Source organism: Ochotona princeps, chromosome 13 (assembly GCF_030435755.1).
Source record: "Ochotona princeps isolate mOchPri1 chromosome 13, mOchPri1.hap1, whole genome shotgun sequence".
Taxonomy (NCBI): Eukaryota; Metazoa; Chordata; class Mammalia; order Lagomorpha; family Ochotonidae; genus Ochotona; species Ochotona princeps.
Window position 1 is genome coordinate 32,988,814 of NC_080844.1, and position 18,509 is coordinate 33,007,322.

At 53.0% G+C, this 18,509-nt stretch overlaps 1 protein-coding gene across 5 annotated transcripts in view; it reads left to right on the forward strand.

Moving 5' to 3' along the window:
• Positions 1-18,509, forward strand: part of CDH23 (cadherin related 23) — a 375,667-nt gene that overhangs the window by 151,044 nt on the left and 206,114 nt on the right. The gene's annotated exons all lie outside the window — the stretch shown is intronic.

An 18,509-nucleotide genomic window follows, 5' to 3' on the forward strand; every position in this document is an offset into this window, starting at 1 on the left:
CTGGGGCTGCTGGGCCAATCCTGCTTTGGCACTCACTAGGCTGTGGTCATGGGGTGTCCTCCCCTCCCCAACCTCCAAGCTGCTGTCTTTGGGGACTGACAGAGGAGTAGGACTCACTGATGCTTCTGAACATGACATGGTCTGCATGTTCTCTCAAGAGATAAGGGGCTGGAGAAGACCCACTAGCGGGCCCGTCGAGCTCCTTCTGTCTTCTCCAAGCTGTGCTGACTGAAGCCCCAGCTTGGAGTTCCTAGCAGCCCAGCTCTGAGCTAACCCCATGTTCCCATGACTTCCTGTCCCCCTGGAGCCTCATCTTGTGATGGCACCCCTGGCGGGGGGCAGGGGAGGTGATGGAGGTGGTGGTGATGGTGTCACAACTTGCCCACCACAGCATCACAAATCAGCCCAGGCCTGGGACCAGGACAGGGTCAGGGCTGCATGGGGTTTTGTACATGATTCCCCATTTCCACTAGAGGCTACCTCTTGGTGTGTGGCAGGTTTCTCTTGTAGGCCAAGTAGCTAAAGGGAAAGGGGCCACGTGTGCCACAGGCCCTCACCTCCCCAGCACAGGCTGCCAGAGAGCCCAGCCCAAGCCCCCAATTCGCATGCAGCAGACACCCCCTTGGAAGCAGACAGTCATCAGGCACTTCTGGATCTTTCAGACCCCTCTCTTCCTAATAATCCCCCCTCTGGGGCCGCATCGATTCCTGGCCGCGGGCTGCCTCTTGGTATGCTGGAGCCCAGTCTGGGGTGGATAAATCACTGTGCTGTCATTTTCATGAAGCAATTACCTGCTCTGATTCCTCTCCTCCTGGCCCCTGAGCCAGCAATGACCACCCGCTTCTTGTTGACAATACACTCAGGCCTTGGCCCAGTTGGGCAGGGTGCCCAGGTACCTGTGAGGCATAAGACATGGACAGGAGCCCTGGCTATGTGTGGAGGGGCAGGTGGGGCAAGGAAACCTTGTCACTGCAGACACTGAATGGGCATTGGGGAATGTGCATGTGCGACCCCCAGCCCCATGTGTCATTTGCATGGGCATGACTGTACAGAGGGAGCTGGACCTGGAGCTGTTTCCCCAGGCTGCCTTCTCATGTGTTCCCTGCCCAGCCTACTCCATGGTAGTGCACCTGGCCTAGCCCAGTCTTTACTGTATGAAACTGCAGTTTTGCTGCTCAACTTTCTTATGGAACAAAAGCATTCATAGGCAACATGTGACCAGAGGAGCGTGGCTTTGTCCCAGTACAGATATGTAGGTGCTGAGCTCTGAATTTTATTTAAGTTGTCATAAATGGTCTTTTAAAAAATTTCCCACTAATTTATGAAAAATCTAAAATTCACTTTCCTTTTTTAAAAAAATTTCAGTGGCGAGTTTATTTAGAGAGGAGGAGATCTTCCATCCATTGGTTCATTCCCCATGTGGCCCTGAGCTTCTCCCACATCGATGCTGGGACTCAAGCCGTCTTTTATGCTTTCCCAGGTCATAAGCAGGGAGCTGGATCAGAAGTGGGCATCCTGCTCCCATATAGGATGCCAGCATCACAGGTGGAGGCTTAACTTGCAGTGCTGCTACATCAGCCTCTAGAAGTCACTCTTGGCTAGTGGTCTGAACAAACACAGGCAGAAAACAGACTGTGGCTTGCTGACTTCTTGTTTAGATCCGAGAAGGACCACGAGTCTGGCTTGATGCTCTGCATTTTCCTGACAAGGAGGTTGAGACTTTGGGCAAAAGCACCTGGGTCCCCTCAGTAGGGAGCCACAGGAGCACTAACTAGGGCTGCTAGGAGCATGGGTACAGTGTGCTAGGAGATGCCAAGGTGACAACAGGAGCGTATCAGCTACCACCTCATTCCTTGGGCACCATTCATTACCCAGGAGACTTCTTTTCCTTTTAGGGGAGCTGGGGAGAAGTGGCACAGGGTGGAAATAACCCATGAAGATCATCAGTCTCTTAGAGATACAACTTCCCTGCAGCTCTGAAGTTCACGCCTGTCTTCAGGGTCTTTGGGTATTCAGTGGTACTGGGTCATGAGCCCTCACTTCCCACAGTGACGCCGAGTCCTCAACTCCCTGTCTGTGCAGCTGATGCCTATGTCAGGCCTCCGGACTACCACCTCCCCCACCCCAGTCCCCAGCCCACTTCCGAGTCTGGCCCCAGGCATACCTGGCAGGGAAACTGCACACTGTAGGCACCCACCTGGGCAGGAGGCCGAGGAGATAAGGCTGGTCAAGGTCTGGCCACTGATACCTGGCGTGAAATTGGAAAGCACCAGACTTCTGTGTCAGAGGCCAGTGGCCCGAGTGGGAGCTGCTGGGAGAGGTGGATGGAGCTGAACATGAGGGCCAGTGCTGGGCAGAGCTCCAGGCTGCTGCACTTCATCTCCCACTTTGCCCTCCTTCTACCCCACTCCCCTTCCACCCCTGGCAAGGAGAAGCACGTGCGTGAGTTCAGTTTCTTCAAGGATGCTGGGGGCTATGTGCAGAAATCCTCTCTCCTGAGTGGCAGGAAGGGGCCTCTGTGGGCCTGGGGGGTCCTTGGTTGGTGGAGGAGTATGTGTACAGACATGCCCTCATGGTTTAACACCCATCCAGAGGCCTGCATCACGGTAGACCTCTGGCATCCATGTCATGCGAGGCTGGTGTGTCCAGAACTGCCCAGCCAACCTGGCAGTAGGGGACTCCTTAAAATCCTTCGTGGAATGTGGAATTAAAAGATGAATGTACTCCAGTAAGAAAATGCCATGTTAGGTTTCTTCTAAAATTTATATATTTATTTGAAAGGTGGAGTTACAGAGGTTGAGAAGGTAGGAAGAGGATAGAAGAAGGGAGAGATGTTAGCTGTGCCCTGTCCAGGGACAGCCAGCCCACTGCTCTGCAGATGTCATCCATGCTGGGTGATTTTGCGTACAACCCCCAGGTCCTTCTAGATGACCGGTTATCCGTGTGAGTACATGGGAAGGGAATCGGCTACATCTCCTTCAGCCAGTCCTCCTCAAAATCATTTCACAAGTGCTCCTACTTTTTCTCACCCCTCCAGCCAGGGAAGTGGTTCTCTCCCTATTTGGCAGTTGAGACAGCTGAGCCCAGATGGGTACTGTGTCTGGAGCCGACCCTCCTAGCACGTTATGATCAGCTGTCCCTTACCCCATGTGGGAGGAGCCGCTGCTGCCAGGCGGCTTGGTTTTTCTAGGTTTGTGCTGGAGGGGAGGGGATGGACTGGCAGGTGGGTCCCTGGACCTGGGTGGGGTGCAGGGCTGCCTGAATTTGGACACAACCTGAGAAGGCGGGGAATAAGTGAGGAAAAGCGAACTAGATAAGAAAGCAGGCTGTGGCTCCCCACCCTTCTGATTTAAAGGGCCAGCTTCACCCTGTGGACTGGAGTGGAGGGGCAGGTGAGGAGGCAGCACTCGGCTTTTAATCAAAGCGACATTAGATGAAGCTCTTATTATTCACCTGGCTTTATTATAGCTATTTTTACCCTGAGGTTAGAAGTTAATTTTCCTGGGTTTTTACTGAACTCTGGGCTGCCTGAGACATGGGTGCGGGGTGGATGGGAGTAGAGGAAACACGGGAATGGGGTGGGGGGTGGGGGGGAATCAAATTGAATCAACTCCCCTCAGCCAGCGGACTGAGAGTGGACAGAAAACAGCTCTAATAACAGGGAAAGGTTCCAGAGGCGGGAGCAGGCGGGCAAAATCAGGCCTAATCAGGCCTAGCAGGAGGGGTGCCAATCACCCAGCCCAGCCGAGAGGAAGGCCGAGTGGAGGAAGCATGGAAAAGGGGGCAGGCCGGGCCTCTGGACAGGCAATCAGAGCAGCCCCACACCCGCTCCCACCTCTCCTCTGGGTTCTGGCCACGGGAGTGAGAATGCGAGCAGAGGTTAGCCGGTGTGTGGCTGGGAGTCCAGGAGGGACTGGCCATCCTGGGGCTACAGTGCAACACTCCCCACCCCCGCCACCGTGGTCAGGCATGAAGTGGAGGCCACCAGTTCCAAGGCAAGCTCCACAAGGCAAAGAGCATTGGCCACGGCCGTGTGGGCCAAGCGATAGGGCTGAGCCTTCAAAGGGAGCCACGGTTCCATCCCTTGGGAGCCCGTGAAGGATGTTTCAATCTCTTCACAGTGAGGGAATCGTTTTACAAACCACATTTAGATTTAGGGGTCGGGGCCTGCTCCTCCTGCATGTTGAGGATGATCTAGCGTCCTCCCCAGGCCTGGGGTCAGGGCTGCCCCCTGTCCGGCTACCGCAGTGGGTGAGTTAGCACATGCTCCCCATGAGTTACCACAGGGAGGAGAGATCTGCATGTATTGAACAGGCTTCCAGGTCAGGAGCCCAGGCTGCAGGAGACTGCATGACACAGCCTTCTATGGCCCAGTGTTTCTCAGCAGCGGATCATTTAATCTCTTTAGTTCCTGCTGAGAGAAAATTGGGGTGGACCACAAACAGGCCCAGGTATTCCCAGCCTTGGGGAGGGGCTAAGGGAGTCACTGTCCCTGGTTAAGAGGAAATGACCTTCTGAGAAGTTCATTACATTGGTCTTGTGTCTTATTTCACTCAAACAAGACGATTTGCATCTTCCATGTTCTCATGTTGTCAGATGTGTCCCCTAATGGGGGCTGTTTGCTGCTTGCTGTTCACTCCATGGCGTTACTTGTTGGGAAATCCGCCTATTCAGCCTGGAGAGCTTTAGATGCCACCTGCCATTTTGCTGTGGATTCTCACTTGCTCTGGAGTTTTAGCCACGGATTGCAGAGCTAACAGATGCCAACTAGGTCCCTGACTACAGGAGCAGCTAGACCAGCCCCTGCATCTGCGTCAGTTGGGGACTGGGGCTGGGATGGTTCCCAAGGACATGGCTAAGGGAATGTGGCCTGGTGCTTGTGTTCTTGGGGTGGCAGCCCTCCAGGCCAAGGGTAGGTCTGCCTCCTACAGAGGGGCAGCAATGCCAGGAGGACATCCAGGGAAGCACCAGGGCCAAGCCCGGGTAAGGTTGAGAGCTAAGGGTTGGGGAGCCTCATGCAGCCTGGGTGTCCACACTGCTCTGTCTGTAGCCCCATCTGCTAGTGACTTGACAGCCACAGGACCTCACACTTAGACAAGGAAAATCAAGGTTGCTGCACCTGTATCAGTTCTCTTTGCCTGCCACAGCCTCTCCTATGAATGCCCCTTGCCCACGTCCATCCAAGCCCCATGTGCCCAGGTGTCCACCTGCAGAGCGTATGCAGACGCAGTTGAAGACGTAGCATCTATCTGTGGGGAAGACATGTCTTAAGTGCTTGTCATGTGCCAGGCAGAGGGACCCTATGGGAAATGTAGTGGCATTGATGCAATGTGATAGACACCATGAAGGATGCAGCCATGACTCTAGGAACCTTCTGAATGGGCCCCAGCCAGGTTCAGGGAGGTAGCAGAACTTCCTAAAGGAAGTGGTAATCATGTGAGACTGAAAAGTGCATAGGCCTTTGTCCCTTGCACCTAGGACATTGCTTAGCATGCTTTGGGTGCTTAAGTGAATGAATGAATGAAAGAAGGAATGAGGGTATATGTTTCAGGCCGAGAGAGCAGTGTAAGCAAAAACACCCGCTGGTACTGATATGGGTCATCAGGAGACAGTGAGGGCTCAGCCTCCTTCCTGCTAGGCCTCTTGATGCAAGGGAGGAACACTGCTGTCACTGACGCCTCCTACAGAGCATTCCAACAGGGCCAGCTGCTGCTCTCCCCTGCCCATCAGCACCATGGACAGAGCAAGTGCTCTGGGAGCACCTGGGGAAGAAGTTCCAGGGTGGCTGTTTCTGAGGTGTGCCTCTCCCCAGATGAGGAGGTATCACATGGGGGGCGAGACAGGTGTACAGCCCAGGCCTCATCTAGGAAGCAGCCAGGTGCCTGTTCCATGCGAGGCCAATGTGACTGGAGCATGTTGTGTGCAGGCAGGGTGGCCAGGGAGCTGGACCCAGGCCAGCAGGCTGCAGAGCAGGGGCTGACCTGGAGGGCAGGATGAAGTGGAGGGCAGAGTCGCATGGTCAGATCAGGTTTGTCCTTGGATGTGTTGAGTCTAAAGCCTCCTCAAGACAGTCGTGTGAAGCCATCACTTGGGCAGTGGTTTGTTCAGCACACAGAGTGCCTTGGTGATGCACGGGGAGTGGGGGCAGTGAGCCCCTGGACCTACCTGCCTGAGGCCAGCCCCAGCACCACTACCAGTGGTGGGGTGGGGTCCATCAGCCGGGAGCCTGTCAGCCCACAGTGACAGAGTGCAATTCTCAGCGCCGTCAGAGATTTGGGCTCAGCAGTTGGCTCTAAGTGCTTTCTGCCCTGACGAACACCGGGGGCTGTGGGAGGGCTGAGAGGGAGAAGGGGGGGCAGGGAGGAGGAGCCCCAGCCTGCTGGGAATTGCTGAATCCCTGCTGTCACCCAGGGAAGTGAGGGGGAGGTGGCTAGAGGGCCCAGACAGAAGTGGGGGGTGGCGCTGGTTAGAGGACTGACCTGTTGTGTTACAAATCTAGTGGCTTGGGAGGGTAGCACCAGCTGGAGTCCCACAGGAGGTGTGATGGAGTCTGACAGCTGCTTCCCTACCTCTCCCCTGCACCCCCAGTTCTCTACCCTACTCCCTTCTCCCATTGTTGCCTTTATCTTCTTCATTAGCAAAGATTTTAGCAAAGGCACCTGGTCTCTTCTAAGTGGAGGCAACTAGGCAATGGTAAGCAAAACCTGGGGCAGGTACAGTGGGTGGGGCTGCAAAGAGGCAATCTAGAGTGCCTGATGTGAGGAACCTAGATGGGCAGGGTACTGTGTCTGCACTCACGGACACCAGGAAGAAGGAGATAGTACAGCTAGGGTAGTACTCAGTGGTTGTTGTTGCATCTTTCAGGAGGAGGCTTCATCCCAGACCAGTGTCTAGCTGCCCCTGATGAGATTGCCAGGTGCATCCCATGGCAAGGCTGCTGGCTTTGCCTCTTGTGCCCAGTGCAGCCCCAGCTCAGGCACAGCCCTCCACTAGTTCTCCAGGCCCTTGCTTGGAGCCATCGTGGCTCTGACAAATGCCATTCTGACTGCAGTTGCTGTGATTGATGACCTATGGGGCAGACAGTAAATGATTGTCCCACGAGTTCCAAGAGGGAGGGTAATTAGTGCTGTTAACAATGGTGGGTGATTAATTGGTGTGCTCAGGACCGGAGTGAGTGTGGGGGAAGGTGAGCGGGAGAAGAGACTGGAGTCCCACTGACACTCACTGTGAGTGGCAGTCAGCACTGAGCCTCTGAAACTGCACCAGACTACTTGGACCACCTGGAGAGCAAGGGCTCCTGCGGGGGAGGACAGGGCCCATAACACAAGCTCCTAAACAGGGACTCATGGTGGAAAGACCCATGTTTGGCCTCCACCTGGTGTCTCCTGTTAGCAGAAGGCTGCTATGGGTGCAAGAGAAGACAAGTTGGGGTGCCCAGGCAGGGGGACAGGAAGCGCTGGGCACAGAGGAGACCAGATCCCATTGGGAAATTCTCCAAGAAAAGATGCTCTGATCAAGGCAGCATCTAGCCTTGAAATCCCAAAGGTGTGCTGGGCTGGGACTCCTGAGACTGTGCCTGGGACCAGCACTGTGCTCAATTTGCACTGTCTGCCCTGAGCACAGAAGGTAGGAGAGGCATCTTGTATGCTAGCCATTGTGGATCTTAAACCCACCTGAGCTGTTCATAGGGTTGTGGGTGGCCTCCTGTTTTCCTTCAGTGTGGTTTCCTAGAATTTCATTGTTTCTTGACTTCCACTGTAGGTGCTGGAACAGTGTGGGAGGCACACCAGAAAGCCAACTGTGAAGCCAGTATCTTGCAGTCCCCTTACCCCTTCTCAAGATCTGAGTGTGTATGGCAGGGATTATACTCACAGTTACGACATCCACACCTCGTGTGGGAGAACCTGGGGAATATCATGGGCATGATACCTGACTCTGGCTTCCTCCTTATGTACACCCTGGGAGGCAGTAGGAATGGCTCAAGCAGGGGGAGGTCCCTGCCACCCAGGTGGGAGCTCTAGGAGTTCCCAGCTCCATGCTTTGGCTCCATCCAGTATCTGCCCTTGAGGGCACTTGGAATCTGAGTGGATAAATGGCAGCATCTTTCTGTTTCAGAAATACATTAAAAAAAAAAAAAACTAAGGCAAGACACCACTGAGAAGCACTGGGCAGAGAATGGCGATCCTGCTGGGCAGGGTGTTGCTCCTCCTGGGAAGGGGCTGTTATCGGGGAGTCCCATGTCAACCTCTCCCTTTCAGGAGCTGTGGCTAAGCCGTTTGACGTCTCTTCCTGTTTCCTCTTGTCTTTAGGGACAAAGTCTCAGGGACATTGAGAGGACTGTCCCTCAGGCATCTAGGCCTTGTTCTTGTACCCAAAAACCCCCCTCCCAGGTCATGCTGGGGCTTGGGGTGAAACACCAGGACCTGTCCCAGTGTGACCAACCTCTCAGGAACAATTGGTTGCTGGAACCATGCTCTTTCCACCTTCCTCCAGCCAAGGTCCACACAGAGCCCTCACTGCCGCTATTCCTGCTTGCACCATCTCATCTATAGGGCCAGACAGCATACAATGGAGTGCTGGATTCTGGGGGCTGCAACATCCTAAGCATGCTCCTGCCATGGGGATCACTGAGTCTAGGGGAGGGATCTGGGAAGAAAAAGGGTGGCTTGGTGTGGGCAGAGCAGATGCAGAAAAGTCTGGAAGAGGCATCCCTTTCCCGCAGCAGAGCTAGCCCACAGTCGGCCTCCCCCAGCTGATAACCCGTCAAAGGCACCCTCGCAGCGGAAAGCAAACACACATATTTGCCAGCTACAGTACAAGCGAGAGCAGCAAGCCTAATGATTCGTGATTATTATTTGAAGGGTCCCACTGTTACAGATTTATTTGTCATTTCTTGTAATAACACCGATGGTAATGAATTCATTTGTATTAATGTGAGTGTCACGCGGACTTCCGTCGAAATTCCGCATTAATTAATGTACCATTAAAACAAAGTGTCGCCCAATTAATATCAAACAGAGGTGAGGCTGCCAGGGTCCCCTTCCTCTGGGTTTCATTTGTAATTCATGGTGTTAGCACCCCAGCATCATGAAAGGCATTTGCAATTCCTACCCCACCTCTCTTCCTTTGTGCAGGACAGTGGGTTGGGTGCCCCAGGAGCTGCCCACCCTCCCCTGGGTGGGGAGCAGGGATTGAACCCGCAGGAGGGTGGGGAGGACTTTGTTTCTAGGTGGGAATTAATTTCTATGTTCTTAATTGCAGAAGGGGGTGAGAGGGGGTCCTTGGAACTTCCTGATCAGGCTGTCCATCAATTTGAATCACAGGAGAGCCACCTGCTGTGGGTTCCATTAGGGGCTGGTTTGTTTCAAGTCTGTGTCTTCATTATTAACAGTATATTTGATAGGCGGAGAGATGGAGAGAGCCCCCCATACCGCTGGTTCACTCCCAAATTATTGGCAGCTAGTCTGTGGCGGAGCCAAAATGGGGATCTAGGAACACAATCTATGTCTCCCACATGGATAACAGGAACCCTAGTGTTACTTGAGCTATCCCTCCTGCCTGCCAGTGTCTGCACTGGCAGGGATATGGAGTGCAGGGTGGAACCAGGCATCAAACCCAGGCAGTTCAGCATGTCCTGACAGGTGAGGATGTGGCTGTGCAAGGGACAATGGGGACCCCGGTTCTCCGTGTTTTCTTGGGGTCATCTGATGGCCTCTTCATGGTCTGCATGTCAGGATGCCAGGCTGCGCAACCAGGACTGGGGCTTGGTCTACCTGGCATAGCCGACCCAGCACTCAGACTCCTGCCCCCTTCCCAGAGCGCCCAAGGCTATCTGAAGCTCCTGACCATCCCCTCAGCATGGCATGTCCCAAGGACAACATGGTATCCTCCCCCGACCCCAAGCAGTGTTCTGTGCAGGGGCACTTCTCCCTGGTAGAAGCAGGTGAGGCTGCTCTTCCTGGCAGCAGTGAAGTCCCTTGAGTGATGACCTCAGTAATCACTGTTCCTGGGGCCAGGCCCTGGACTAAGAGCTTGAATCATTTTCTCCCTAAGAGCCACAGATTCAGGAAATGTTTCTAAATTTGTATTTATTTAAGAAAAAAAGTCTTTTGGGCCCGGCGGTGTGGCCTAGCAGCTAAAGTCCTCGCCTTGAAAGCCCCGGGATCCCATATGGGCGCCGGCTCTAATCCCGGCAGCTCCACTTCCCATCCAGCTCTCTGCTTGTGGCCTGGGAAAGCAGTCGAGGACGGCCCAATGCTTTGGGACACTGCACCCGCGTGGGAGACCTGGAAGAGGTTCCTGGTTCCCGGCATCGGATCGGCATGCCCCGGCCCGTTGCAGCTCACTTGGGGAGTGAAATATCGGATGGAAGATCTTCCTCTCTGTCTCTCCTCCTCTCTGTATATCCAGCTTTCCAATAATAATAAAATCTTTAAAAAAAAAAAAAAAAAGAAAAAAAGTCTTTTGAGACAGCAACAGAGATGGAGAAAGAGAGAGAAGATCACATCCACTGGTTCACTCCCCAAATGCCTGCACTCACCAGGGCTGGACCAGGCCAATGCCAAGAGTCTGGGACTACCCCCCAGGGTACCCCTGGTGACAGGGACTCCACCAGGAGTGTGCAGCAGCTGGAACCCAGGAAGGGAGCAGCCAGGGCACAAACCAGGCCATCCAGTACCGGTGCTTGTATTGCCAGCTTACAGATTAGGAAACAAGCTCTGAGAGCTTCCAAACTTGCCCAAGGTCACACAGAATTGGAAGATGGGAGTGAGATGGGCAACTGGGATTGTCACACTGATGTCTCAGTATGAGCCATCCATTTAGATCTGGGGATTCATCTGAGAGCTGGCACGGCAGGCTCACAGGGGCCTCGTGCTCTGCTGGGGAAGTCCTTGTGTCTTCCCATGACCCACAAACTGGGAGCTGTGCCCTACAGTCCCAGCACGGGCGGGCACCCATGGCTGGCAGGGAGCATTGTAGGTGCTGCTTTGTCCACAGGAGAGTGCTGGGTGTCTGGTGGAGAGCAAAGTTGTGGGGAGCAAAGCAGGCAGAGAGAAAAGTGTCTTTGCTGATGTTTACTTCCACCTTCATACATACAGAGAACTGTCCCAGAGCAAGGGGGGCTGGCTGTGCAGCCAGAGAGCCTTCGGTTAGACTTCTGGAAGAACTTAGAGCTGCGCCCTCAGAGAGTAATGGTGGCTTAACTCACTCGTTGTCTAGACAATGACCTGAAGGCCACATGGGTTTGCACCTTGTCTAGTGTCAGACACACAGGCCACATTGATACAGATCTTCTGTCTCTCCATTCCAGATGCTTTCCAACACCCTGGGCTGATGCCCCAGAGGCAGCACCTACTGGTCTTGTTAGGACAAAGCTAGGGGGTGTCAGGGCTGAGCAGGAAGTGAGTGCCTGCAGTTGGGAATTCTGCTGCTGTGACCCTGGGTGTGATCTCAGTCCTTCACCCTCATCATCCAGATTCAGTTCCCCACATGCGCTGGGAGGGCAGCCTCCCTCCGTTCTGGCTGGAACACTTGGGGATGTCAAAGCTGGATATCTAAGGCACAGTGGAAGTTTATGGAGTGAGTCGGTTGTGCTGCTTGGGTCCAAGTGTTACTCAACCTACTGAAACCAAAATTATCTCCCAAGGTGCCAGGGCCTAGTTGGTCTTGGCAGCAGAGCTGTGGGCACCTTGGCCCAAGACCCTTGCCTCCCTCAGACCTTGCTTCCCTGCAGCCCAGTGTCACACCTCCCCCCAGCTCTGTCTGCCATAAGCCCTGGGGCACCAAGTGACAAGTTCCACTTATCACGTCACACCGCCTGAAGGGCCATCACACCGCCTGGAGGGCTGGCAGCAAAAACCCACAGCAGGTCTAACCCAAGCCTCCTCTGCCCACTTCATCTGCCCCTTCAGAATGCACACCTGGTTGGGCACATGCGTGGGTGGAGCCCGGGCACGGAGGGGAGATAGTAGAAGAGAAGCCGTCCAAGCTGTCTTTTCATTCAGAATCCATTTGTTAACCACAGCTTCCCTTAGATGTAAGGCCCGCCCAAGGGAGAGTTGCATATTCATCAATTTGCATATTCATTGTGTTTAATGTGATTCATTATCATGCAGGGGGAATGAATTTGGGGGTTGGGAGATGGAACCCCACTTGTGAGCAATGGGTCTGGGTACAGAGAGCTCGGGGCAGCATTGGCAGCTGCTGTGTACTCAAAGCAGGGCCCCTGGGATTTGGGGAGTGGATGGCACAGGTTGCCCAGAGCAGTCCCTGCTGAGAGCACAGCGAGGATCTCCACTTTCACAGCCCACCCTCGACTCCCAGACCTTCCCACTGTAAGTCACTTGCCAGGAACCTCAGTTTACATACCCTTATCTGACCACACCTGCCCCCAGCCCCTGTGTTTGCCTCTCTGGGTCATGGCATGGTGACAGAGCCCCAGGTTTATTGAGTACCTGATAGGAAAACTCTGCACATGACCTTGTATTCTTGCTCAAGTCTCACAGTAACCTCACCGAGCAAGTTGTCCTTTTATGTTTGTCTCCTTGTGCAAAAACTGAAGCTCAGAGAGACTGATTAACTTTCCTAAAATCACACAGCACATCAGGGATGCCCTTAGAATTCTGATTCCAAATTCCCTGAAGCCTTTGCTCCCTCCAGTTTTCTCCTCTATCGTGTCTCTTCTCCTCCTGCGGATAGACCTCTGGTGATTACTCTGAGCCATTCCTCTGTTGTAAAGACAAGGAGGGTGAGTATGGCCATGACAGTTCCATACTGTGCGCCTCCAAGAACATTCTTGGGACAGATGCTTGAAGCCTTGACAGGTCCACTTCCAGCATGAGCCTGCAGGTGCCTGATGTCTGTCACCTGCAAACTGTTGGTCTGCTGCATGACCTCAGCCACCCATCAGCACCCAGAAGCATCAAAGTAGTCCACAACACTTGGCTGGAATGCTAGCATCCTAGCTTCTTAGGGTCATCTTGGCAATCTCCCCACTCTGCTCACCAATCACTGAGAAAGGGGCAGGCGATGTTAAGAGTGTGGGTTCCAGGGGAAGCCTGCCTGTGTGTGAATCCAACACTCTTACTCTTGGTCACATGGCCTGGGGCATTTGGAAGCTAGGACATTCAGCATCTACTTGGCACACTGCTGTGCAGATTGTAGCCGATAACGCATGTAAAGTGCTTGAACCAGTCTGGTGTGCGGCAAGCCCTAAGTGTGAGTTATTTCCCTGGAATCTAAGATGTCTTTTGCTTTTTTTTTTTTTTTTTTAACTCCCAGGAGTCCCCATGCTTCTCTCAGTCAATGCTTTCCAAAACCTGCCAAGTCCCAGGGCTCCCTGCGGCCCTGGGCTCAGAGATAGCAACCTCGACACAGGTGCCCCAGGCTGGCTTGTTGGAGAGGAATCTGCTATGGTCACGTCAGATCCTCCCTGGGCTCTCCCTCCTGTAGAGTGCTGTTAGGATCCCTTTGTCCAAGTGCTCAGGGCCAGAAGTGCTTCCCATCCCAGAGGGTTCCAGATTTACAAACATGTTCACGGCTTCTCCAGCCAAGGATCTCTAATCCAGATTTTCGCGTGTTGTGCTGGTACTCATGAAGTTTGGGGGCAGGCAACAGGTATATGTGTGCATGACTGGGAGGAGGCAGTGCTGTAACAGTTACCTGCATCCCATATTGAAACTCCCTGTTTAAATCCCTGTTTTTCTTCCCATCCAGCAGGGGATGACTCAGGTGTTGAGTCCTGGCCACCCACTTGGGAGATGAGGATGGAGTTCCAGGTTTCTGGCTGTAGGCTGGCCCAGCCCTGGTTGTTGCAGGCAGGCATTCAGAGAGTGGGCCGGCTCTGGCTCTTCCTTTCACATGAGAAAATTAAACTTTTTAAACATTGTCATAGATTTTGGAGCATTTGGAATTTATATGATTGAATGAGGTAAGACAGCTCAACCTGCATTAACTCATTTTATATCCACCCCACCTCCATACAAAAGGCAGGATAGGGATTGCTGTGCCCATTTCCTGGATGGTAACAGAGGCACCAGGCATTAACCCAGTGACAGAGAAGAAAGTGGGGTAGACTGTGACCCAGGGTGTTTTGTTTCTGAGGTTTTCCCAAATGGACCAGTAGACATAAGGGTAGTAACCATTGACCTCTCCTGGCTGGCAGAAGCTGGTTTGCAAGTCCGGGCTAGAAAGGGAGGGAAGAGATGGCAGTGGCTGCTCAAACTGATTTCTCAGGTTGGAAACCCAGTGAGAGAATACCAAGGACTGGGTTTCCTCCTCTGCACCCCCCAGTTCATGTCAGCACTCCCAGTTACTGCTCCTGCTCCCCAGAGAGGAAATGGAATCCCTGCCCCAAACCAACAGTGGGTCTGTGTGTGCACATGATGACTTGTGTGCACAGCCATCATGAGGGCAGGAGACTTGTATGCACAGCCATCAGCCAGGCAGTCTGTCAGCAGGGCTATGTCCCTATGCTGCACCATGCTGCTGCCCTCTGCACCTTCTAGTCCACAAGGAGGGTGCCTGGAGGAGGCAGTTGTGTGAGCAGCCCTGAAGAGTGGGCACTCAGGGGAGGCAGCTCCGGGAAAATCTCATTCCATCTCACTCGTTCCACAGGAGGGCCACTGGGCTGCTGTAGGGCTGAGGAAAACTGCTTGGGATCCTTTTAGCTTCTAACTGGAAAAAGAGACATGGCCATTTCACACCAAGTACCAATCTTGACTTTGAAGATAAAGCCTCTGCGAGGGAGGGTGAGGAGGGTCAGGCATACTCTGGTGAGGCCATATCCAGCCCTGTACAGTGGAAGACTGTGTGAAGGCCACAGCCAGCGGGTATGTGCCTGACTTGGGGGAGGCAACATTGCTGCTGAGCCAGGGCATGTGTACTGGAAATGGAGCATAACCAGGAGCCTCTGCTAAGGAGGGAGGAAAGAGAAGTGGTTCTGGGAGCCAGAAGGGGCAGCATGCCTAGTGGCTGGCACAGATACCAGTGTGAAGGAAGCCGAGGTCTCAGGGGGAAACAGGGAAGGGTGAACTTGGTGGTATTGGAGGCCTGGGAGATTAGGCCTTGGAGTCAGGGAGGAGGAAGCAAGCAGGGACTTTCCCCGGGGTATCAAAGAGGGGTGCTCAGTGGTGCAGACATAGGGACATGTGTCATCTGGAGGAGGTGCATCGTCCTCTCCCTTTAGGGAATGTTGTGATCCAGGTGGTATATGTGTGAGCCTAATAGCTGCAGAGTGCAGCTCAGCTCTTCATGAACCTGAGACAGCCTCACTCAGCTCCCTTCACCTTCTCTGCTTTGCGGTTACTTCCCTCCCTGGGAGCTGAAGTCCCCCTCTCCACCTCCGCCACACCCTCCATCATTCCTGCCCCTGCACCTGTCCTCCCAACATGGCTGTGTCACTCTTTTATCTACCACTGAGTGGCAATGGTAATGGTAATGGCTATGCATGTGGTCCTTTGCTTCGCCTAGAAGGGACAAGCCCACCTTACTTGTGTAGAGTGTGATGAGCCCACCACACACCCATCCTAAATATCCTGACATGGTTGAACACCTGTCCCAGAAGACTGATTTGTAAACTTGAGTTTGTATTTTTCTTGGCAACATTCTGCCCGGAGACATCTTTCTCCTGTCCCAGTCTGGACAGACTGTCTTTGCCTCACCTGGAGGCTGAATCACTACAGGCCTGATGTGGGGGGAAAGGAGAACATGAGGGAGGAAAAGACAGTTGCCTTGAGAGTTTGGGTTTCAAACGACTTTGCTTATATCTGAGCTGGGTACAAAATTCTAGAGTGGAGATTGTTTCCCTTAATGGGTGATGCTATATCCTCCTTTGTTTCTGCTCACAGAGCTGTGATGTCAGTTGATTTTGTATTAGCTTCTTGTTTTCTCTCTGAAAGTCTCTAGGATGTGTGTGTACTAGTTTCTGAAACTTCCTGGCTTTAGAACGTGTGTGTTTTCTGGGCACATTGTGGTCTCTTTCACTCTGGAAACAGGTCCTTCAGATTTGCATGACCCTACATCACTGATTGGATAGCTATGTTCTCCCTCTCAGAGCTGTTTTCTGTCTGGAATCCCACTAGCTGGGGCTGTCCCTTTGGAACTGTTCCTTCACTGCCTTGCTCCTCTCACCCTCTGCTTAGTATGCATCCCTCTGAATTTTGTTCTCCTTCCTTTCCAGGAGCATGCCCTTGTTGAAGGGTACCACATCTTGTTTAAGAATGTCAGAGATGTGTGTTGCTGCTGCTCCTTCTTACTGTTCTCTTCTGTCCCACACAGTGGAAGCTGTTTTCACACATTTTGTGAGCCTCAATTGTATCTTCCTGTTTGAGAGTGAATTCACATTTGGCAGCCTGGTACTCCCTTGAGGTACTGGGACAGGTTTAGTGTAAGTGGCTGCTTGCCAGCTAATGGGTGGAGGTCCCAGCAGGAGGTTCCAGACCTTAGCCGGTATGTGTCCTCCCGTCTTCTCTGTGTCCTTGGTGGATTTATGCATTTTTAATTTCCTTATTATCATTTTGGTGGTGGGAGGCAATTGGGACAAAAGAGAATGGGATGAATGTGTTCAGTCTGCCATGTTTCTGGGAAGTCTTGATTCTTTTCAAGCATTCACTGAATGCCCTCCATGGGCAACTGACAGTGCTGGAACCAACAAGCTGGCCCAGGCAAATAAGAACAAGAAGGGTAAGGAGTCCTTAGGGATGGAGAGGGGGCAGTGAAGAGGGACAGAGTGGCCAAGGTCACCAGGGCTAAAATTAAGAAGTCAGGTGGGCCACTCAGTCAGCACTTGGTTGGATTCCTTCTGGAAGTTCAGGGAAGACAGAGATGGGAGAGTGGAGTTGGCCCCAGAACAGAGCAGAGCAGTGACACAGGGCAAAACCCTCAGGGACTTCTTCTGCCCCTAGAGCTAGCACTTCAATCTGGCAATACCAGCATATACCTCACACCTTTGAGATCCAACAGAGCTCATCTGAGAACAGACACTGATAGAAGAGACAGAAGGTTATGGCTTCACACATCCTCAGTGGTGACAGTGCATCTGTGATGTGATAGAGTGCTCACCTGTGATGTGAGAGCGTTCACCTCTAATGTGAGAGACAACACATCTGTGATGTGAGAGCTCACCTGTGATGTCAGAGCTCACCTGTAATGTGAGAGAGTGCTCACTTGTGATGTGAGAGCACACCTGTGGTGTGAGAGCTTACCTATGACACGAGAGCACACCTGTGATGTGAGAACATATACCTGCAACATGAGAAAGAGTAGTACACACTTGTGACATGAGAGAGGTGCCTTTACTTTCACTTGTAGTTCTAGTTATGTGGGAGCCCATTTCCTTGTTTACAGCGAAGAATGCAGTCTTGAAGTAACCTCTTCCTTCTGAATTTTGTGCAGGGCCAAAGCTTCCCATAGACCCCCTTCCTCTCTCAGCAGGACCACCTCAGTCGCTCTTCAGCTCTTGTGGAGGAGAGTGTGAGAATCACCCTTGCAGAAGGGCCCTAAGCCCATGCTTCACCCTGAGGTCAGAAAGGTGGTCTGAATTCAAATCTGTTTCCTATGGGGAAGCAATGGGGACTGCATTTCTCTGAGCCTGTCTGGGATATCCAAGACAAGACAATAGCTGGGATGAGAGGGCTGAGTCCTTGTAGTGTCCCTCCCTTCTCACCCACCTGCCCATGAGGACTGGCCTCTGAGCCGCACCTGTGTGGTCCAGCAGTGTCTTCCCAGCTCGGGTCCACCGAGGTGCCTGCACCTTGTCAGAACTCCATCTGTCAGGAATTTATTACTAATGCATTTTATAACAGGCTCTATAATAAGATATTAAAGGCTGTAGCGGCATCTCACAAGCATCCCATAAATATTAATAGTGCCTTTAGAGATGGCACCTACAGTGGAAACAGGAGGGCTTTTTGGCTGAGGTTTGACCAAGGGTATAAAATAAATCCCACACCGGGAAGGTGCACTTCGCAGCCCACGTGCCAGCAAGGGTGTGGCCAACCTTACCTGCCCATCTTCCTTTCTTTGCAGCCTGATGTTCCTGCTGCTTTTCCTCTGTCCGCAACTTCCTTCCACACCTCTTTTTCCACTCCCCTCACCCCTGCAATCTTGACTTCTCGTGTGCCCCTCTCCCTCCCTCCTCTCTCCATCCTCTTCCTGGACTCCCTTTCTCTCCACGTGGTCTTGTGGCATCTCTTCTCCCTGGCTGCACCTCCTCCCAGGCTCTCCTCCTTCTCTCCCCCACCCCGCCGCCCCATTCCAGTGAGCACCCCAAGCCCCCTTTGGAGCAGCCCGGGGTGGAATGTAACCAAGCCTGCACAGGAGAAGTGAGCTATTTATCATGATTATTAACGAACAAGATCCCTTGCACAGCAGAACTTTCCCCGAGTCTATTCTTTTGTCACCCCAGGAGCAGCCAAAAGATTTATTTGTCTCTGAATTGCACAGGGTGGCCCATTTACAGCAGGTCTATCAGAAGTGATGCGGAGCTGAAATGGGAACTGGGAGAGGCA